Here is a 22,775-nt window from a genome sequence, read left to right on the forward strand (position 1 = left end):
TATTTACTAAAACCAAACATTGCATTCCCATGACCTAGCAATTCTACTTTAAGAGATATGCCTACCTAGATGCATGGAAAGATGTGTGAAAAATGTTCACAGGGACACTTTCCCTAGTAGATAAAAACTAGAAACTACCCAAATGTCCCTCAATAGTAGAAAGGCTAACTATATCGTGGTTACAATGGAATATTATATACAACAGTGTAAAAACTGAACAGGCAACAACATGGATGAATTTCACAGACACTAATGTTGAGTGAAAAAAGTTAGATACAAAAAGATACATACAGTAGTTCCCCTTTATCTGCAGGGGATATGTTCCAAGACCCCCAGTGGATGCCTGAAACCATGGATAGTACCAAACCTACATATAGTATGTTTCTTTTCCTATACATACATAATGAAGTTATGTGAATGTGGTCTCTCTCTCACACACACACACACATACACACACACAATACAAAATAGCTTATTGTATTGTACTCACCCTTCTTCTTGTGATGATTGATATAATAAAATGATACATAATAAGATGAAGTGAGGTGGGATGCCAGCATTGTGATGTAGCATTCAGCTATTATTGACCTTCTAAGACTATGTCAGAGGGATTATCTGCTTCCAGACCCCAGGTGAGCATGGGCAACTGAAACCACAGAAAGCAAAGCCTCAGAAAGCAAAACCATGGATAAGAGGGTGGGGGGTGGGGCATCTCCTGAACTGTGTCATTCCATTTATATGGCAACACGAATCTATTTTCGATAGAACACAGATGTTGACTACTCTATGGAGATAATGGTGGGCAGGGCACACAGGAGACTTTAGGAGTGTGTGCAGTGTTCTCTATCTTGATCAGAGTATGTTCACTAGGTAAAAATGTATCAGGAGGCATCCTCCATATTGTGTACTTCTCTGAATGTGTAATGACTTCACTTTTTAAACTTACAAATAAATACTAAGTTAGCCTCTGATGCAATTTTGTTTCTGGGACTTTGTCTCTTTCTAACAAAAAGCAGACAGCAGTATAATATTTAACCCCCAATATACTCTCACAAATAGAACTTGAGAGCATTTTAAGAGCTTCCAACCTAAGATCATGCTTTTCCTATACCTTTATTGGAAGAAGGATTTCTCTTCTGCTTGGGAATAAACAATTCTCTATATTTGATGGGTCTACAGCATAACAAGGACAGAATGTAAGATTAGAAGAAAAGGGGTTTACCCTATCCTATAAGCTCTATCAGAGGGATCAGCCCATGAAAGGAAAGGCATGCCTAATGGAGGGGCCAGTGACCGATTCTGAACTTTCTAACTATTGGGCTTGCAAAAATGGGTATTTAGATGGAACCATCCAAGCATTCAATATTCAGTGTACTCTTCACCCCTAAAGGATTGGATGACTGAAGGGTGCTTTTCACACCAGAGGGGTGGACACTTTTGCAGAACGATGGGATTCACCAGACAAGTCCTCCCACAAAATAGGGATTTCTGGAGAGGAAAGAAAATCTCACTGGAAACAAATTAAAAAGGTAAAAAGATAAAGCTGTTTTTGCCATGGTAACTAAGGTTTGCCCATACCTAGATTTATTTCCTTGACTGAAGTGGCTTTGTGGGTGTAAATGATTTTTGAAGAAAGTGATTTTTGAAGAGCAAATTAAAAAGATTTTTTATAAGTCCCAGTAGACAACAACATAGTATTAGCTAATGGCACTTGCCATCTCTAAAATAATTACTTTTGTAATAATCTGTTTATTAATGAGGTGATCTACAAAGTGGATAATAGTTTCTTAAGATTTCAGGCACAGGATTCTTCTTTCCAGTTCATTTTGCTTTTTTTGCAAAAGTACACCATGAAGTAACTCAAAATTTGCCGACAGATTTTAAGTACAATAATTTCAGAAATGCATGTTCAAGCAGGTTGAATAAACCCATATTTCTTGCATTGTACCCTTAAATTATTCCCTCTGGTGATGGAAATGTTCTAAAATTGCTTGTGGTTGATGGTTGCACATCTCTGTAAATTTACCAAAATTGATTGAATTGCACACTTAAAATGGGTAAATGTTATGGTCTATAAATTATAACTCAATGAAGCTGTTTTGGGGGAAAAAAGCAATTGGACATTTAAAAAATTATTTCCTGTTTCCACTCTTTTGTCAGAGGAATGTTGAGCGTTGAGAAGGGAACATTCTGGGGAAAGATGGCAACTATACAAAAGGCAAGACGGAGAAAAGAAGATCCAAGAGTCCTAGTGGCCACAAGCTAAACAAAGAACACAAGTGAGCAGCAGAATGTTACTTTTAAGAAATCAAGCCTCCTATTGGGAAATGTTCTAAAAGCAGCACTTTCTTGTCCTAAGGCCAGAGTTCTGGCAGAAAAACAGGGTCCTGGGTACTCCCAAACGCAGCACTTCTTCACTTGCCACTCCTGCTAATTCCTTTTATCTTTGTTAATTACCACTCTGTTTAGTCCTTGGGTTACTATTCCTGCTACTTCCTTTTATCTTCATTAATTACCACCTTGTTTATTCCTTATGTTGTCTGGTAAAGCCTAGCACCCACAGGCATGTGGACTGGACCTCTATGAGGGCAGGAACTGTGTTGTATTCCTCCTTGGATCCAGGGTCAGTGAAAACCCCAGCCAGTGCCAGGCACAAAATAGGTATTTAGTAAGAACAGTTTCTGCCTTTCCAGCCCAGTGTATAAACAAGTTGTCCAAAACCTTTCCTTCTAGACTCTAAGGTGCCCAATCAATACCACCCTTATAGCATAAACTTGATGAAAGTTGCCATGGCACTGCCACGTGGACGATCTAGAAACAACCTGCCCGGAGGGCCAGCTGGATCCCAGCAGTTGAACTGGAGCTGAACTCCACCGACTGGAGGCCCTTACCCCCTCTGCAGCCATCCAGCCCCTGCTCAGCATCCCAGTCAGTTCACGGCCTCTGCCCCCAGCCAAGCCTTTCCTGCACCCAGTGGACTCTCTTGCTGGAAAACAATTCCAGGTGTCATCGGGGACGCCCTCCCCAACAGGTGCCCAAGGCCTCTCTCCAACGAGGCTGGGCTCAGTTCCCACCCAGGGTCCAGGCCGGCCCAGCTGGGCACAGTGAGAACTGGGCTACAAGTGGGGTTCCTGATGGTCAACAGGGAGCATATGAGAAGGATGACCAGAGAAAGACATCACAGGCTCATTGTCACACTCATCGCCCCAGAGCAGCAGCTAGTCACAGAGCCGGGACGAGAACCCAGGGCCCTCGACTTTGGGCCCAGTCTCTGCCATGGGTTGGTCAGGCTCGGAGCCTCAGGGTCTCATCTGTAAACAGGGCACTGGCTTGTCTCTCTCTCAGTTTTGCCGTGGGAGACAAGGCTGTGGATATTCAGATGCTGGACGAAACATCCCAGCACAGAAGGCCTGTGCAGATGCCTCCAGTGCTCACCTCTGCAGGGCCTGAGCGCCAGTTTCGGGGGCAGCAGGTTTCAGCCAGACGCGGCCGCGTTTGCACCTGTCCTGGGACCTAAATGCCTCCGTCGCAGAGGTGCTCCTGATGCCTTGCTGAATCACGAGGTTTCTAACCTGCGTTTTGGGGAATCTCTTTACACTCTCCCTGACAACGCTGTTACTTTGGGTTAAAAACAAACTTTTGCAGCTGTGTAACCTTTAGTCGACAAAGATTGTCAGATCTGAATTCAGAAAATAACACTGTTCCAAACTCCTGTAGCTGAGAAAGCCCAAGGTGACAAAATCCAGGAGGGGGAATTGCTGTGAGCGGGGGATGCTGAAGGGAAAGCAAGGGAGGCTAGTTACATTTCATACTAGCTGGAAATGTCTGACTTCTGTGACATTTTGGAAAAACAAGCTGCAATAATGTCACCACTAAATTAACACCATTAAAAAAAAGTGATTATTAGTGTTGAGAATTATGGGCTCTAAGAATAATACTACGTACAGTACAGCATCAGAGTGGTTAAAATCCCAGCTTCTAGAGTCAGCCCCTAGTTCGAATCTCCGCCGCCCTGTTTTACCCTGGCACGGTGTATCACTCAACCTTCCCGCAGTTCTGATTCTCCATCTGTTAAGTGGAAATAATGCCCAAACCATCAAGAGAGTGAGGGAACAAATTAAATGAGACCATATACAAAGGGCTTGTAGTCGACAGAATAATAACCCCCACACACAAGATGTCATTGTCCCATTCCCCCAAACCCATGAATATGGTAGCTTACATGGCAAAAGGAACTCTACAGATGTGACTAAGCTAAGGACCGGGAGATGGGGAGTTGAATTTAGATTATCTGGGTGAGCCCAATATAATGTAACCACAAGAGTCCTTCAGAGAGGGAGGTAAGAGGATCAAGATCAGAAGAGATACGTTACCAGAAGCAGAGAGAAAGATAGACAGAAGGGTAGACAGAGATTTGCAGATTCTACACTAACTTTAAAGATGCAGGAAGGGGCCAAAAGCCGAGCAAGCCAGATGGGCTCCTGAAGCCAACAAAGGCAAGAGAAAGGATCCTCCCCTCGAGCCTCCAGAAGGAATGCAGCCCAACAGACAACTTGATTCTGGACTTCTGACCTCCAGAACTGAGAGATAATACATTTGTATTGTTTTAAGCCTCTAATTTTGTAGTAATTTGTTACGGCAGCAAAAGGGACCTAACACAGGGCTTTTGAGCCCACTTAGCACTGGGCCTGGCACATTTTAAGTTCTCAAAAAATGACAGCTGGTAATAGTAGTTATTAATATGTGGAGGGACTTCATGATTTTTCTGTGGCGAAACACCTTTCATCCCTCCCATGATGTCCCACTGAGGGACTTTCTCTCTCCACTCGGTCATGTCCATCGACAGGCGCTCCTACCTCCCAAGCAGCCCATCCCTTGGGGCCACTCTGAGATGGCTGTAGGGAGTTCATTCTCACACGGACCTGAAATCTGTGCATCAGACCCCTATGAAATCTGCCTGGGCCTCTCTGCTCCTGACACCCTTCAGATAACCACAGACAGGTCTCAGCTAAGCCCACAGGCCTCATGGCTAAACTCTGAGTCCATTCTGGGCTGTGCTGCTTGGTGCCACGTTCCTGTATCTTTCTCTCAAACTGCAGTTACTGCATCTATTAGCCCCGAACTTCTGCAGGGGACTGTTTGAACCCACATGCTCAATCCTACCACTGGTCTGGTTCATCTCCTATCTTGGTACTCAAGCCCATTTTTGGGCCTTGTTGGGCCAAATATATTCCCTACATGTCATCTAAAGATTGGTTAAGTATTCACTAAGTTATCTATGTCTGCACCACTAGTAAAAATATCAGATGGAACCACGACTGCGGCCTTTCACTAGAAATTTACTTTTGCACTGACATAGATCAGCATCCTCGGGTATGGCCATAATACAATTTTAAATTCACCTACTACACATACCAGGCTGAAGTTACAATTACTTTGTCTTGTGCACAGATTTCTCATGAGATTCCTTGACAAATACTGAGCTGAGGTATGCTTTGCTTCTACCATAACTAACACAATTCCCTGACGTGATAATCTAGCAAGCCTATCACAAAACTGGGAATATAGTTACCTTGTTGTGACTTGCTCTTAAAGAAGCCACACGGGCTTTTAGAGAATTCCCCATTTTTCACATGCTCACAAATCAACTTTAAGTAATCAACTGAAAGAGGTGGATAGGATAGCCCCACTTTTGGAATTTGTAGAATCATCCTCCCTCCCCATTAAGAAAAGCTACATTTTCCTATCTCAAGTGTTCCATTTTCTCTCCCAGTCTCCATGTTTCTTAAAGATTATCAGTAGAGACTCTACAGCGTCAGTGGTGAGTTCTGTACTCCCTGGAGTGTAATTTGTCCTGGCCAAGAGACTTGAGCTCATTTACAGCAGGTTGGTGCTTGTTATAATCTCTTTACTCATCTTGAACTTCAATTTTCTCTTACCACAGTTTTCTTTTTCTTTTTCGTCAGTAGATTGCTCGCCTTGGCAAAGAAGGAGGAGGTAAAATTCTGCTTTCTCACTGCCATTCTAAAATGCAAATAACATCATGTTACTTGGTCTGCCACTCATGAGAGGTAGGTTCCTCTTTGCCCTACAGCAGTGACTCTCAAACTTCTCTGGGGTACTTGTTAAAAGGGCAGATTCTCCAAAGAATTCCTCTCTCAGAAGCCGAGTCAATTGCTGTATTAGTAAGGGTAACACTAGCTACAAAAACAAACCCCCAAATTTACAACTGCTCAGAAATGATAGACTTTTGTTTCTTATTCTCTCGAAACTCAAATATTGGTGTTTCAGATCAGTGGGTGGCCCTCTCTAAACAATAATGCAGAGACTCAGGGCTTCCTCAATGTTGTTGACCTGCCATCCTCAACACGTGGCTTCCAAGGTCTCTGTGCTCACCCGCATCAACATGGAGAAAAGGACAAGGTAATGGAGAATATTCAGGGTATATCTTAATGGGTCAGGTCTGGAAATGGCACATGTTACTTCCATTCATATTCCATTGACATAAGTGCCCTTAACTGTAAAGACTGAGAAATAGAGTCTAAATGCAAAGGAGGCTGGGAAATGTAGTCCAACTGCAAAGGAGGCTGGGAAATATAGTCTGACTGCATATGAAGCTGGGAAATGTAGTCTAGCCCAGGAAGAAGAGAAAATGGGTAAGGTCAACAATCTGCTGGTGTGGACATAGGATTGGGCTGGGGCGGGAGGGCGGGGGGGGGGGGGGGGGGGGTTTTCGGGAGGGGCGGGAGGGGGGGGGGGGGGGGTGTCTGCATTTTCACAAGCCTCCCAACTGATCCTGATGTAGGACCCCACTTAGAGCAACACTGCCCTGTGCACCCACAGTGTAGAGCCTCTCTAACCCCATCTGCACTCTCCACCCTTCTCTAATTTTATGAAGCACCAGCAGCTTCCTCAGCCTGCCCTGCTCCCACACCTCTGTGCTTGGCAATTCTTTTTCTCCTGCCCTTCCTCCTATTGTTCATTTGGCAAAATCCTGCTCATCCTTCAGGACTCAGCTCAAGTGTAATCTCTTCTGTACAGCCTTCCCTGACCCGCCTGCCCCCGAGTAGCACTGGCAGTATCTCTTCTAATGTCCCTGCTCTACCTGCACTGAATCTCATTATGGTACTGATCCTGCTGAATGGCACTTGTTTATATGTGTGTGTGTCTTCCTGTTAGACTGGGAGATCCTTGAAGGCAGCAACCTTTTCTTAATTATCTTTGTATCCTCAGCACCTGGCACTTTGCCTGGTACATAGATTCAGTAAGAGTTTGCTTTACAGAAATTTTTAGTATTAGACAACTTCCCACCATCACCAGTCAGGTCCTTTCTTGATTTTCTGCTCATGTCAAATAAGAAAAGCTTTTTGGGGGGCACCTGGGTGGCTTAGTCGTTGAGCATCTGCCTACGGCTCAGGTCATGGCCCCAGGGTCCTGGGATCGAGCCCCACATCGGGCTCCCTGCTCCGCGGGAAGCCTGCTTCTCCCTCTCCCACTCCCCCTGCTTGTGTTCCCTCTCTCGCTGTCTGTCAAATAAATAAAATCTTACAAAAGAAAAAAAAAGCTTTTTTTGTTATCCATACAATTTTGCTGTCCTCAGTAATTAGATTTAATTAGGTCTGTATGACTCCACTACACTGAGGCCGCCCCCCCTCCTTTGCCAGCAAGGTGAGCTTTCCAATAGCCACTCTGCTTTCATCAACACCTCTCACCTTACCATTTTTCTTCAAGAACACTGGCAATTATACATTAAGAATTCTATCAATAAGAGTTCTTGAGCCATGTTCCCTTTTAGGGTCTCATGTCATATCCTCTGACTTTGTGGGGACCTTCAGAAAGCCTGAATTCCTGAAATCCAGTAAAATACATCCTACCGTGCCCACTCGTCCCCTCTCTGCACACCACGGAAGCTGAGATGACTGCTGTGGTAGTCAGCCTCCAAGATGGCTCCCAGTGATCCTACCTCCTAGTATTCACAGCCTTGGTCCCTTCTCACATTAAACTTCTGTTGGTCTAGATTGTTCATCCGAGAAAAAAAAAAAAAGACATTGCAGTTTCTGCCTTGTGCTCTCTCTTGCTCTCTCTCGCTCTCACTCTCTCTCTCACACACATCACTTGCCATTCAAGGAGAAACTGGCTGCCATGTCTTGAGGCGTCCCTATAAAGAGATCCACATGGCCAGGAGCTGAGGCCCCCAGCCAACAGCCATGCAAGTGAACTTGGAAGCAAATCCTCCAGCCTTAGCAGAGCCTTGAGATAACTGCAGCCCCAGATGATGTCTTCCTGTAGCCGCATGAGAAATCCTGAGCCAGAACCACCCAGTTATACAGCTCCTGGATTCCTGACCCGCAGACACTGGGCAAGATAATGGATGTTGTTTAAGCTGCTCGGTTTGGGGGAAATTTGTATTTCCATAGCCAACTAATACACTTGGGCTTCTCTCTCTCATTCTAATTGAGCTTCTGGTCTCCTTTAGGTCAGACTTCACTGGCATGAGAGGTACAACCATCAGCTGGGGATGTCCAGAGCTTACCAGGGTATATGATTAGGTCGCAAAAAGGCACCACACAACATCCAACTTCGATTCTGGTTTTGAGATGTGTGTCCAGAATGAGCCAGCTCTATCTGCCATCTAGCCATAGGTTGTGTCAGATTCCACACCGAGGACAGAGCACCTGCCCCTCTCTCTATGCGTCTGCATTAAAATTTTTAGACTCGGGATTCACCAATTTTTACATCCTTTGTTGTTAGGAATATAAAAAACAATTTTAAAAGGAAAGTTAATGGCTTAGAACAGTGTCTGGCACACAGTGAGTGCTAAGCTAATACCAGATATTGTTGATATGTTCATCAGTAGTATGTCATTATTTTATAGACTGTCGCCCCAACTAACATTTCTGTTGCTTTTGAACACATACACATCTACAACCATATGTCGCTCTTGATTCCCAGGAAAAAGAGCCTTGATTATCAGGGTGAGGTCATATCTGCAACCCTTTTAAAACCCTAAGTTCAGTTTAATAGGATTCGTCTGCAGACTGGTATGAAAATATGTCAGGTCCCAGATATTGTTCTGACTCTCTCCAAGCCCTCCTAGGTTTCCCTAACCCACTTCTTCTAATGTTTAAGTTCTAGCTGTTTTTAGTGAAATTTTACATTAGCCAGAACTCTCTGGCTAATTTTGAAATTGACCTAAAGCTACATTGACATTATCAAGGGTTTAGACGTTAGCCAGAAGATACTTTTGCTTTCTAGGAAAATTCACAGCCACCTAAAGAAAACATGTCTGATTGGCAGCCCTTTTCCTGAATTGGCAATAAGTAAATCTATAAAGGATTGAAATGTTTTTTTAATGAAATCGTCGGGTAAATATTTTTCAAAGGTTTAGAAGTAGTGAAAAATGTTAACATAACAGGCCTGTAGTGTTATACTTTTCCACGTTTGTCTCCAAAGTCTAGAGGAGAAACCTTTTATCTCAACAATACTACATTCTTCAATTTATAACAGTCTCTGATTTTTAAGTAGTTTCTATTCAAAACATCTTTTATTACCTAATACAAATGTGCCTTCCTTTATACAATCAGGTAACCTAACTCATGTGCCCTTTTTTCCCTTAGAGAGCCTAACTGTAGAACCCATTCATCTTGTATGCTTGATGCCTCTAACCCCACCTCCTCCCTTTGGGTTCTGTCTGTTCTATTTCCTTCCTAAATGTCTCCTTTTGCCCCATGTTTTAACCTGTAAGTTGCTCAAGACCTCTTGAAAGTAAGCAGATGACAAGTCTTAAATAAATAAAAATAAATGAATGTGTTTCTGACCAGTTGGATATGAACGGAATTTCTAATAAATCAGCCACACATTAAATATCAAAGGGAAAAGCTTCACTTAGGGAAGTCCATGCATCCTTTTTGTAATGCAAACTGGCAAGTTCTTCTGTTATATCATTTTGAATTTTCAAATATCATATTTTCTTACAGCAAGATGCACCTGGACCAGATGGTGATTTTTATCACAGACTTTGGGCTATATTTAAGGCCCTTAGTAAATATTCAATAGGTACCCTGAGTTCAGGCCCTGTTGCCTCTGGTTCCCTGAGGACAGAGCCTCTGGGACCAATGTGTTGACAATCATGTTTCCACTGGGCATGACCTCACAAATTCCTCCTCCCAGACCCACTTCACAGGAAGAGTATGCAGCTTCACAAATTCTAGTAGGGATAAGCACAAAGATGAAACACGCAGTCACATATCCCAAAGTAGCTGAAACCATTAGGTACTTCAAATATCTCAGATGCCAAGAGCATGTGGAGCTTCATTCCCGACACCTCTGTCTTTGGGGAGAATAGTGAATTTGTCCCCTGGAGAAAGGGCTGCCTTTTGCTTGCGAACATGACAGGTAGCCTCAGCTTTGGGGATATGGAGATAAACGGCAACTCCTCAGACAAAGCTCTGGATCTGACCATGTTCATTAATTAGCTGATGAAAATGGGTTTTGCTGCCAAAGGCTTAGCACTGTGGTCCCTCTGCCTCCAGCTGTGCTCCCCCCACAGCCCATGTGGACCGTGACACCCTCTCGGGCAGCCTGAGTCCTGGCAGAGGGCAGAGAGCATGAGGGTCTCCATCCTGGAGACAGTCAAAGCAGGGCAGTCACCTGCCCTGGATGGTCAATGTCCTGCCTCTGGCCCAATTCAGAGCTTCAAAGTGACCACACTAATGACATGGTCCTGGTCCTGGTTCTACTGAAAACTCAGAGGGAGATAAAAGACAGTGGCACCAGCGGATTCTGTAGTCAAACAGGGAGCAGGCAGGCCCTTTACCTCTTTATTCTCAAAAACAGCTCAAAAATATGTGTACGCAAAGAACTATCAGGATTCTACCTTCGCTCAAAAGTCTCCTGAATTTTCCCTTTAGTGAACCTGCTTCAGTGAGTGAAAGAAATCTCTAACACTCAAACAAAATAAATGCTCCTTACAACCTATCCTACCAATCATTTAGGTTTTCTTTTCGTACTCTCTCACGGGGGAAACATTGGCCCCCTCTTAAATATGGAAAAAGTAAAGTGAACAATTAACCACCCAATACATATGTATGGAGCAACTATTAAATCCATTTCTTTGACCACCGTGTTTGAAGAATCACTTTATCAATGGGAAGAGTAGAATGTGCTCTCTCTAAAACGCCCAAACAGTGTTTTCTGTCAGTTTGGGAGTCAGAACCACCCAGGAAAATTGTGAGTGGCTCTGTCTAATTAGTACTTCTGCCACCTGCAAAAAAAGTGGTACTAAAAAAAGGTGCTGAATTCCTGCCATTGACAATGAAAAAAGAGAGAGAGAGAGAGATACCACTGGTTTTATTCTGAATCTTGGACTCTAATCATCCATTGATTTGGGCAGAGAAGGAAAACACACTTTCATTTCCACCCAAAGGAAATGATTACTAACAACGAGTTATGTTTCAGAAGCTATCATACCATGAGTCCCCCAGTCTGGGGATCCTACGTCCTCTGCCCTCCTGGACCCTGCCTTCTGCTCTGGCTAGTCTGGGCTCCTCAGCCTCCCATGAAAACCTCCTCACTCCTCAGGTCCAATCTGAAACTGGCCTCCTCCAGGAAGCCATCCTGACCAGCCCAGTTCTTCCAAATCATCCCCTGGACCCTACAACACTTAGAGTCTTTCCCCCCCAACTAAGTGCTAAGTTATGTTTCTTGGTAACAACCACTGTTACCTTTAACCTCTATCAAGAACCAGAACCAAGTATTATTGTTTGGCTGCCTTGAACCCTTTTGTGAAACAAACTACCTTATACCTTCCCTGTATTCTGGAGCACCCAGCACAGAGCTGCACCCAGCGGCAGGAGGTCCTCAGCAAATGGCTGACTGAATGATGAGCATGTGCCTTTGTGATGCATCAAAGGGCAGGGTGGCTACAGTGAAAATTCAGCAGCTGTGACTTCTTGCTTCCCGCTTTAATCAACACCATGGGGTTGAAATGCTGGACACACAGTAGGTGCTAGATATATTTTTATGGATTGATTAACCACTGGGCTGATGACTTGCCTAGGATTTTTTTTTTAATGCTTTTGATGTTAAATGGGGGTTTTAGTGGAGAATCATGTTAGAAAAACAAAACAGCAAATACAAAACCCCAACCAGCAGAGAGGCTGGCTCCTATTCTGTTTACACCCACTACACTCCTAGAAACAGATGTCCTCTCAGACCTGAGTGTTTCTGATGAGGCGTCCACTCTTTTAAGTGACCTGCGCAGTCAGTAATCAAAGAGATGTTTTGCCCTCTTTGACATCAGTTCCCTGTATCCCAAGACTGATTTCCAGTTCTGGGTCCAGGACCAGCTGCTGATAAAGGCAAAATCAGCATCCACTGTGTCTATTTGAAGGGAAAATCACCAGGCTAATGACAAAAGAAATTGCATTCATGTGTTGAGGAGCCAACCAGCCTCCAATTCCAGCTTGGCCATTTCCTGGATATGTGATTTCAGGAGATCACCTACCCTCTCCTGTGACCCGACTTTTGGGACTGGTCACACTAATTCCACAGGTTGTTGTGATGACTAACAAGATTTCATGGGTAGAATACTTGGCGCAATGCTTTCGATGTAGTAGCCACTGAGTAAACGAACATGTTGCTGTGGCTATCATTATAAATGTAAATAAGGAGAGAGGTCCATCTCAGCCACAGCGGGCACTCCAGGCAATCCTGGTGTGGCTTCCTCTGGTGCCTCTCTAGGGCACAGTAGTGGCTTTTCGAGTACAAAGCCCCGGTCTGATTGCACAAGTAACAGGGGAATGAATGCTCTAGAACATTCCAGTCTACTTCCCTGTGCACCGCCAGTCCACTCCTTCACATTCGTCCTGATCCCAGAGCTTAGCTTGGGGCATCTCTGTCAGGACAGAGAGGGCTGCCTTTTAAAGCACATTCCACAGGGCAGATCCTGTGCTTCATGGAGAAATTTGGGACCAGGACAGAAGTTCCCATGTGCAACATCCAACAAATCCCACTTACCACGCGAGAGATCCTTGCCAACCATGGAACATATTCCATATGCCGCAGGGCAGGGCATAACCCAGAACAGATCGCAAACACCAGCAAGATCTGTGAAGAAAAGAGAGGAGTTCCCTTACACAACACAAAGCAGATCCAGCGTATGTCGCCAAGACCTGGGGGAACTGGGGCAGATGACACGAACAACAGTGCTCCAGACGAAATGGAGCTCATGTCTAGGCCAGAGCAGATCCTTCATACGCAGCTATGTCCAACTCCCAACAGCTCCCAGCAGGGCCAAGCCCCACTGCAGAGGAAGATCTGGGCTTCAGACTGTGGAAATCCTTATTTGCATTCAGGCTCTGGGGATGAAAGAAGGGTGGGCTGGAGGGAGGGTAGACAAGCCCTCTGTGATTCTAATTCGCACAGCTTTTCCCATTCTACTGACAAGCCAAGCCGGCCCCCCACAGCGAGCTGCTATCTAGTTTGAACCCTGATGGTACCGCAACACTCTGGGACTGGCACCCTCACACAGAGACCAAAGGTGGTCTTCTTCTGTGTAGATGGGGATACAACAAGGCTTCTCTCCTCTGATAAGGCCAGCAGGGAAACCGGGAGAATCCTCATACCTTCACCTAGAGGTGCCACTGAGGAAGGATTCGTGGAGTGTGTTTTTCCTTCTTTCATTTGAGGATCACTCAAAATGATCTCTAAGACATTATGAGTGCCTCAAATTGCCAGAACTTAACCGATCCTAGACTGTGCAAACCTTAGCTACACTTCCATGATGCCCACAGCTACACTGTCGGGTACAGCGCTGCTGCAGAACATAGCCCAGTGGATTCCTACATGTTCACACGTGGGGGGTCCATGCGGATCATTTCAGAGGGTGGCTTCCTACAACAGGAATGAACACGGACTCACCTTGCGCCTTTACTCTCTTTGTCTTTGCCTTGCGTTGCTTGAGGTGTTACCTGTTGTTACCTGTTACCTACCTTTTAAAAAATCCCAAGTAATCTCCTTTTCTCCATTTTCCTATCCACAGCACTCTTCAATCACTGTTTATACACCATTTTAACAACTTAGCATTCAAGCCACATCTTCTCCTTCAGGTTTGTTGAGGACCCTTGGGGAGCTCTCCTTCCCCTACTCCCCCACTACACCCCTCTGTCACTCTCCCTAAAAGACACACCACTTTTCCCAGCTGACCCCCTCATCCAGGGTGGAGTCCTCCCCGCGGTGCTTTGCCCTGTCCCCTCCCCTGTCCCCAGGCTTCACACACCAAAACTTTATTCCATTTTCTTCTTTTTCCAGGAAATACAGTTACTCTTACACCAATGTGCCATTTCCCTGGTGTCCTCATTCCCTGTCACTGACAGTCCTCCTGCTACCCTCAGTAGATTATTATTATTTATTATTTATCAGCCGCCACACTGTACTCTGCTTCCTACAAGATATTAAAGAAGACACCAATCCCTGCACTGAGTTTACAGCCAAGGAGAGCAGAGGCCTGGATTCAGACATCACAGGAGTGAAGCGAGCGCAGGGGATTTGCGGACCGAGGGCTCCCGCTGCCCGGCGCCCCCAGAGGATGAGGGTGGGCCCGGCAGAGCCCGCTCCAGGCCCGCTCCTCCCAGTTCCAGCCAAAGAGCCAGCCGCTCCCTACTTTACCACACCCCCTCCCCAATTGCTACCCAGGCCTCAGGCCTCTGCAGCTCCGTCAGGGGGAGCGGAGGGTGCGGGGGTGAGGGGAGGAGGTTGAAACCCACAAGGCCTTACCTTCAGGCTGGGGGTAGGGGCTATGTTTCCTCTGAAATTCAAAACCAGACGAGGGGGAGGTAGGGGAGGAAGGAGAGGTCAGGGAATAAAAACCAGAGCTGGAGAGTTACCAGGGAAGACTGGTGCTGAAATGGAATGTTCTGGCATAATGGAAAATCCCGCACTGGGGGCTGCCACGGGCCTCCAGCCAAACTCTTTCCTATTAGGGTTGACGTTAGGGTCTGTGTGGACAGCAAGTGTAGACAGAGAGGTGAAGGGGCTAAGAAAGTCAGTGTAGACCGTGGTGGTATGTGTGTGTGTGGGGGGGGGGTGTCAATGTAGACATGCAAGGCTGGTGTGGCCTGAGTAGGGGCTGACTAAACAGAGAGGTCGGGTGGATTCGAGTGCGTCAGTGTAAACAGGAAAGTCCTCGTGCAATGGGGAGAGTCGAGTCTGGACAGACGAGAGGGTCGCTGGACAGGATGGGCGGGCTAGTCGCGGTTCTTCAGATTTGAACAATTCCTGCTTCTTTCCGTGGCTGGAGTGTCCTAGGGAGGGCGGAAGCTGAAAGACGATTGGACTTTTCGTGCTCAAACTTTCCTGCCAGTTTTCTCAGGTGTTGAGAGCAGCCGGGGAGCTCCCTCGGCCGCGTCCCCCAACCCTGGGCCGGCGGGGCCGGGAGGCCGGGGCGGAGCAGCCGGGGCCACGCGCCGCGCATCCACCGGGCGCGGCCGCCGAGTCGGGCGAGCCGGGAGCCGCCGCGGGGAAGGCGGGGTGAGGGGGAGGAGGACGGGGGCGGCGGACGGACGGACGGACATACCCGCCGGCACTCCGGCCCGGGCCGGGCGCGCCGCTGCCGGGGATCCCTCGGGTCCGGGAAGCAGCGCCGGGTGCCCTGCCGGGGCGCCCCGCCTCCCCACCCTCCACCCCCGCCCACTCGGGCGCCCGTGATTGGCTCCGCCCGCCCCTGGCTGCGCGCCGAAGCCCGCCTCCCTCGCAGCTAAAGAAGACGGTACCCGGAGCGGAGCGAGCCAGAAGGGAGCATGGTCCCCGCGCCGCGGCCGCGCCAGCCCCCGCGCCGCCGCCGCCGTCCCCGCCGCCGCGGATCTAGCTGCAGCTCTAGCCCCGGCCCCGGCTCCGCAGCGCCCGCCCGCAGCCCCGGCGGCCGCCGCGCCTGAGCGCAGCCCCCGCCCGGAGCCCGAGCCCGGAGCAGCCCCAGCCCCGCGGCCGCCGCGGCTGCGGGGAGAGGGCGGGGGCGATGCTGCCGGAGCCGCCGCCGCCGCCGCCGCCTCGGTGAGAGCCGCGCCGCGCGTAGCCGCACAGGCTGACAGGCAGAAGGACTGACTTCCCTCTCCCGGGCATCCTCCCTGGGCTGCCGGGAGGCGGCGGCGGAGGAGGAGGAGAAGGAAAAGGGGGAGAAGGCGGAAAGCAGGAACGCGAGGAGGTGGACCTGGATCCATTTCTCCCGGCCAGGACCCGAGCGGCCCCAGCTACCGCTACCCGCCGGCGCCGTCCCCTATCCATCAGCCCTCCTGCGCCCACCCGCGACCCCCGGCTCTCTGGGCGTCGGGCCGGGGCCGGAGCGGCGCAGCCAGAGGTAAGAGCCAGGCTGGGGCGCCAAGGATGTGGCGCCGGGGACCCCGGGTCCTGGCGGCTGCGCGGGGCCGGGCCGGGCTTGGGAGCGGGGCCCGAGAACCCGAACGCTGGGCTCGGCTCCCGCGGCGGCCGCGGCGGCGGCGGTAGGAGCCTCCCGCGTCTGGACTCGCAAGGCTGCAGGAGCCCTTGCGCCTGCGCTGCTCCAGGGGAAAAAGGGGGGAAAAACTTCCTGCCCCCGGGTGTGTATGCACTGGGGCTGCCCGGAGCCAATGTCGCGGTGGTTGGGGGTGCTGGAGGCGAGTGTGACCCCGGCCCCGGCACCCCCTGGCTGGGCCCAGCAGTGCGCGTTCCTCTCCAGGCCACCTCCCCGGAGCGGCCCAGGGCCCGCGCCGGGCTGGGGGCCAGGAGGAGGCACCGAAGGGCTGGACCCCGGGGGCGGCCGCGCGCCCTGCCCTTTGGGGAGGCGCGCGCCTCTGTGCAGCGGGAAGCCGGGTTGGGGTTTTGCCCCTTCCTGTCCTCAGACCCCGCATTTGGGGACTGGGTCTCTTCACTCAATCCCAAGTAACTTTCGAGGTAGAGGAGCTTGTAAGTCATGAGGAGGGAACCCGCACAGACCTGGTTGTCACCCCCCTTCCCTTAACACCTTTTGGGTGCCAGCGTGTTTGGGGGCGCGGAAAGGAGAGCTCATGGGGATGGTGAAGAGACGAGGATGTGGTGTTGGGTGGGGAGGGGTTGTTTATGTGTGGGATAGTGTGGACCCCGAGCTGTGCAATGTGGGAGTGTGGACGCGCGCCCCGACCCCGGTGGGGCTGCAGGGTGGCGGAGGGCTCACGTCCGGGTCTCCGTGGCCTGGAGCGGGCCGAGAGCGCGAGGTTTTTCTGCGGTCGCGGCGCGGGTGCGGGCGCTGGGCAGCGCCGGCCCGGGGCCCCGAGGGAGGGGCGCGCTCGCCCGGGGCCGGGAGAGCGGAGCCAAGAGCCGGGGCAGGTCCCAGGCAGCTCCCGGGGCAGGTCGGGTCTGCGTTAGCTGGGGAAGGCGGGGACGCGCTGCCTGCCGGGGGCCAGCCGTCACGGCGGAGGGGTGGGGGCAAAGCGCGAGTCTCGGACGCCTGGGTCCGCCAGCTGAGAAGCCAGTTGTTGTTCCTGGGCTCTGGAACCCAACGGCAGACAGGTTCAGTTGGCTGGTCCTCCCACGGGTCCCTGGGGATGCTGATGGGTAAGGAGCCGCCGCCTTTGCCATCCCTGCCGCTCTGCAAACGCTCTCCTCCTGCCGTACGGTGCTTGCGCCGCGGCGAGCCCCGGGCGAATCGTGGACGCAGGTATTTGTGTAGCATTAGGCGAGACCTCGGCGCTGGAGGGACCGGACCGTTAAGGACGCCGTGCTGCTGCCGCCCGCGAAACTTCCACTTCGTCAGCTCAGGGACAGTCAGGCTCCACTGATGCAGGCTTCAGCCTCTCATCAGCCGAGCTACGCTGGGATTCGGACTCCTCCTGCAGTGACAGATCTGTCCTGGTTACAGTTATATTTACCCTAATTTCGGTCTCTTGAAAGTCATCTGTCTGGTCCCTACAGAGTTCCTCCCCTTGCCTGTGGTCTTATGTCCAGCTCAGCCTGGGAGAGCATATTTAAGGAATTAATTCGGTGTAGGGTGAATGACAGATTTAATTAGCCCACTTCATTCCTGATGTTTTAAAAAATTATATTGGGGAAGCATAGAGCTAACTTTTTCACTCTTAGGGGGGTGAGGGACAATTTTACAGATTGTTCATCCTGGCACTTGGTAAAATCGTTGCCCTCTAATTAAGGGCTGCTTGGTACGCATGTATTTGAGTAGTCACATCTAGGTGTTTATGCAGGTATGGAGCTGTGTGCCACTGATGAATATAGTCTCTGTCCCATGCATTGTTCTGAGTGCTCTTGATTTATCATCCTGCTATAAATCAGGGAATTACTAGCATATGTGTCCTTAAACTCTGTATGAATTTAATGACATTTAAACTGGCTTATGGGCTGATGCATTTAACCAATTTTAATAACTTTTCTGTACAAGCATCTTATAAACCATATTTGTCCATGATTAAGAAAAACATTTTCTTCTGCTCAGTCTCCCCATTTCTACACAGTTAACGGGAATTTACAGGTCTCCAACTTTCATTTGCAAGCAACAATCCAAACAAAATACCTAGAGTTGTACCGAAATTAAAAAAAAAAAATCCTATGGTAGCTATGGTAACAAATAGATTAAGGGTTATTGGTTTTCATCTGTATGTGCTTGGGGGATGGGGGTGGATCTAGTGTTGTGTCTTTTTAATTATGTTTCTAATGAGTGGTGGTCATACTTCAAGTACCCAGTATGGGAGATAAGCCAGACTGAAAATTCAGTTTTGTGAGAGGTTTATTGGAACAAAGACTAGTAGAGCCCAAGAGAATGACTTCTGCTAACTGCAGTTCCTCATATCCAGAAAGCAAATAGATAAAACCTTTCTTGTTTTTCAAGTAGATGAGAATTGAGTTAGTCCCTTTAAGATTAGAAAATGTATTTTTCTTATAAGCTCTTACCAAAGGAACCTTTAAATCAGCTCCTGTTTTCTAGGAATAAACATGTTAGAAGTGTGGATGTTGGTGTGGATTGAGTGTCAGAGTTGTTATCAACACCTGTCAGTCTAAGTGAGGCATATCATTAGTCTATTCAAATCTTGCCTATTTCAATATTCATGCATTTCCATGGTGATCCATTCCATTTTTGTTTACTTAGTCAACCTTATAAATCTTTGGCATCAATTTCAGTTGTGCCATCTTTTTTTTCTTTTATTTATCAATTGATTTGGCTGCAAATCATTCCCAGTTTAAAGCGTTTCCTTTTTTTTTTTTCCTGCTAGTTTCCAAAAGTTTACACTATTCCTGGTTACACACAGATATAAAGGGGTTAAATTTTTTTTAATAGACTCAAATAACACCATTGATGCTAATGTAGTTTTTTAGCATCTCATTTGATAATGTGTGTGTGCATGAGTATTTTTTTTTCTTCCAGCAGGCTTACCGTAAAGCTTTCTTGCTTTATGGCCCGGGGACATCAGTGCAATCCAGCAGAATTGACTAAAGATTTCTCCTTCCTTCCTTCCTCCCTTCCTCCCTCCTTTCCTCCCTTCCTTCTTTCCTTCTTTCCTTTTTTCCTTCTTTTCTTCTTTCCTCCCTTGCTTCCTTCCTTCTTTAGTTTTATCCTTCTAGGATCTTTTCTAGTAGTAGCAAAAGACAGAAGGTTCTGAAGTGTCAGAGGATTTTCCAAATACAATATACGTTTAGTCACAGCATATAGTATCCCTAGGATTGTTGTAACATTGTAAGCTCACTGACCAGGCAGCTTTGCTTAAATGCGAGCCATGATGTTGCTCACCCGCTTTCATTTTGCTTTCTAATGATGCAGTCCCATGCTAATCACACCCTGTATATTTCAGAAATATCAAGGCAAGCATTAGCACGCTACTGACTTATTAGCATCAAGCGAAGTAATTGGAATACTTAAGTTCAAAGTCGGATGGAGAAATGGAATTATAACCAACCTTGTGATTCTATAATCGGTCAACTAAATGCCTGCATGAGGGTAGGGGGAGGAAGAAGCACCGTAACTAAGAAATCCAGCCATGGGTTGTGGAAAGTGAAGATAAACCAAGGCAGGAACCATGTAGGATGACTGGAGAACAAGAAATCTCTTTGTGAACACATAAATCACATGGAGACCCAAATGTTTAGAAAATGGAAAAATATTTGTAGTTTGTGCAGAAGAGGCTCATTTGCTATTACTCAGGAAATTGAGGGTCATTTCCCAGTATGCTAGAAGAATTGGGTAACAGAGTCACTGGAGAATACTTTCATCTGAAGTAAATTTTACCATAAATGGTCTTAATAATTTTGGCTAAGAAGGAAAAAGGAGTCAGAATTCTTTATCTGCCTGTTGTATCAAAAATGATCAGAGATCAAGACCACTTTGAAAGCAGATTCTGTGGTTCTTCCTGGAACAGCTACACGCTTACTTTCCCAACACCCTAGGCCAGGAAGGTAGTCTATACTTTCTTCAAAGAAATCACTTGAAAACAGGGAAATTGGAGCTGCAAATTAAGGTGAGGTGAGTTGATCATTAGCAACACAGCTATTCGTGAAATGAACTTAATTGTCTTGGGGCATTTCCACCTTTAGGGTGGGAAGGGGAAGATTTCTCATTTCCCTTGAGAGAGGGTATCTTCATGAAATTCAGATGGTTTGTAAATGCTTAACGGTGGCAGCAGATGATGATGCAGAAGCTAGAACAGAACAGCTGAACACTGTTAGGGCAGCGGATCGAGTTTGGGCCAAGAGGTCATCCCCAGACATTCAGAGGCTGCTATTGTCCCTACAGGTATCAATCTTTATAATTATTTTATAGAGTTTTGAAATTTTTTTAAAGATTTATTTATTTTAGAGCGCACACAAGCCGGTGGGGGGGTGCTGGGGCAGAGGGAGAGAATCTCAAGGGGACTCCCCGCTGAGCACCAAGCCCCACATGGGGCTTGATCTCACGACCCTGAGATCATGACCTGAACCAAAATCAAAAGTCAGATGTTTAACCCGGCTGAGCCACCCAGGTGCCCCTAGAGTTTTGAAATTTTAAACCATTAACTCTTTTAAGGATACACACATATACATAAATATATATAAAAACATACACACACATACATACAAACATATAATCTCCCACTTTTCTTTCTTTTTAAATTGTGGTTTAAAAACATAAAAATTTATCATCTTTACTATTTTAGGTGTATAGTTCTGTAGTATTAATATTCACATCATTGTACATGGATATCCAGAACATATGTTCATCATGTGAGACTGAAACCTTGTTCCCATTAAACATCAACTGCCCATTTCCCCCTTCCCCAGCCCCTGGCAATCACCTTTCTACTTTCTGTTTCTGTGAATTTGACTGCTTTAGATCTTTCACGTAGGTGGAATCCTCCAGTTTATGTCTATGAACATGGGTGTACAAGTATCTCCGAGATCCTGCTTTCAGTTCTTTTGGATACATACCCAGAGGAGGGATTGCAGTATTCAGCCACTTTTTACACTAATATATTACGCTGATCTTCTGTTTAGGAGACTTGGTGAAATTGCAGTCAACAGAACACAGTCAAACAAAGAATACAGTAGATGTGACTGACATTTGTTCTTCCTTTCCTGTGTGTACATTTCCTGGCAAGTCCCTCGAATCTCTTCTGTTTTGCTTTTTAGGGCTGCTTGTCTGAGTTGCAGCAATATTGCAGAGTGGATAAAGACGAAGGCTTAGTGTCAGAGGTGAAGTCCAGTCGCTGGTGCCTACTAGCTGTGTGACCTTGGACAGATCCTTAATCCCAGTAAAGCTTCAGTTCTCTTTTATGAAGATGGAGAGAATAATCGTGGCCAATATTACCCCCAGTAAAACATGCATCCCAGTGTCTGGCCTAGAGAAGTGTTCTAGAAAGGAGAGGTTAGGTGAAGGAGTAATGACAGCCTTGGCAGCAGCAACCCCTGGAGATCTCAGAAACTGTAGACACTATCCTGCTAAATTTGATCATAAATATTTCCACGGTACACCACCGTGTGTATATATATGTATATATATATATATTCTCCGAGTCTCATTATCAGTACTTACTCTGAAAAGCGTAAGAGATTTGCATCACAATTACAATAGTTAAAAATATCTTTAAGTGGATTTCATATATGAACTTTTAATTCCATTTTTTAGTATCGTAATTTTAGAGTTGATAGGGATTTTAGAGGTCAGCTAATTTACCCATTATTCAATCATCAAACCTGGAACAAATGCCAATAATATGATAATAATAGCTTCCAGTTTTGATTGCCCACTATATTTTAGTACTTTACATATATTATTTCTAATCCCCATATCAGCACTGCAAGGTAGGGATTATCCACATTTTACAAATGAAGATGAGGCTCAGAGAGGTAATCAGCTGGCCTGAGACCACAAATCTAGCCACATTGTACGGCTGTTCGAATCCACATCCGTCAGCGACCAGTCCACCTGTCTTGTCTTGTCTTCTCTGTGTGTGTGGATGTGTTTCTGATACTCTAGACAGGGTCTTCCTGCATTTGCACTTCTTCACAATGCCTTTTATTTGCCAGGGACCGCATTGTCTGTGCTAATGAGCACTTTAAATAAAATAATTCTATTAGAGGGAATATGAGCTTAAATAAGAATTATTAACCAGGTCTGGCCAGCATTCACTATACTTTTAGATTTGCCCACCTGCTTCCGTTTCCTCTGGTCCTGGAAGGCTAATGAGAAAAACTTTTAGATGCTTTAATAGCTTCTGTTCCCGCGTTAGACAGTGTAATAAATAAAGAGCAAATTGAAGAGTAGAAATGATGTACAAAGAATTAAGGATCCA

General features: G+C 47.1%; 1 protein-coding gene and 1 long non-coding RNA gene across 2 annotated transcripts in view; one reads left to right on the forward strand and one right to left on the reverse strand.

The window, feature by feature from the left end:
* Positions 1-522: 522 nt before the first annotated feature.
* Positions 523-14,162, reverse strand: LOC116624057. Its single transcript, XR_004297816.1, has 3 exons — positions 13,018-14,162; positions 5,940-6,024; positions 523-646 (listed from the first exon to the last, which is right to left on the reverse strand). It is a non-coding gene; the product is annotated as an uncharacterized LOC116624057 (long non-coding RNA).
* A 1,907-nt stretch (positions 14,163-16,069) lies between these two features.
* KLHL29 (kelch like family member 29) overlaps positions 16,070-22,775 on the forward strand; it is a 303,248-nt gene continuing 296,542 nt past the window's right edge. Inside the window, exon 1 of the mRNA XM_032391636.1 lies at positions 16,070-16,351. The gene's annotated coding sequence lies outside the window, so the exon portion shown is untranslated. The remainder of the gene's footprint in view (positions 16,352-22,775) is intronic.

Source organism: Phoca vitulina, unplaced genomic scaffold, assembly GCF_004348235.1.
Source record: "Phoca vitulina isolate PV1807 unplaced genomic scaffold, GSC_HSeal_1.0 scaffold63, whole genome shotgun sequence".
In the NCBI taxonomy this organism is placed as follows: Eukaryota; Metazoa; Chordata; class Mammalia; order Carnivora; family Phocidae; genus Phoca; species Phoca vitulina.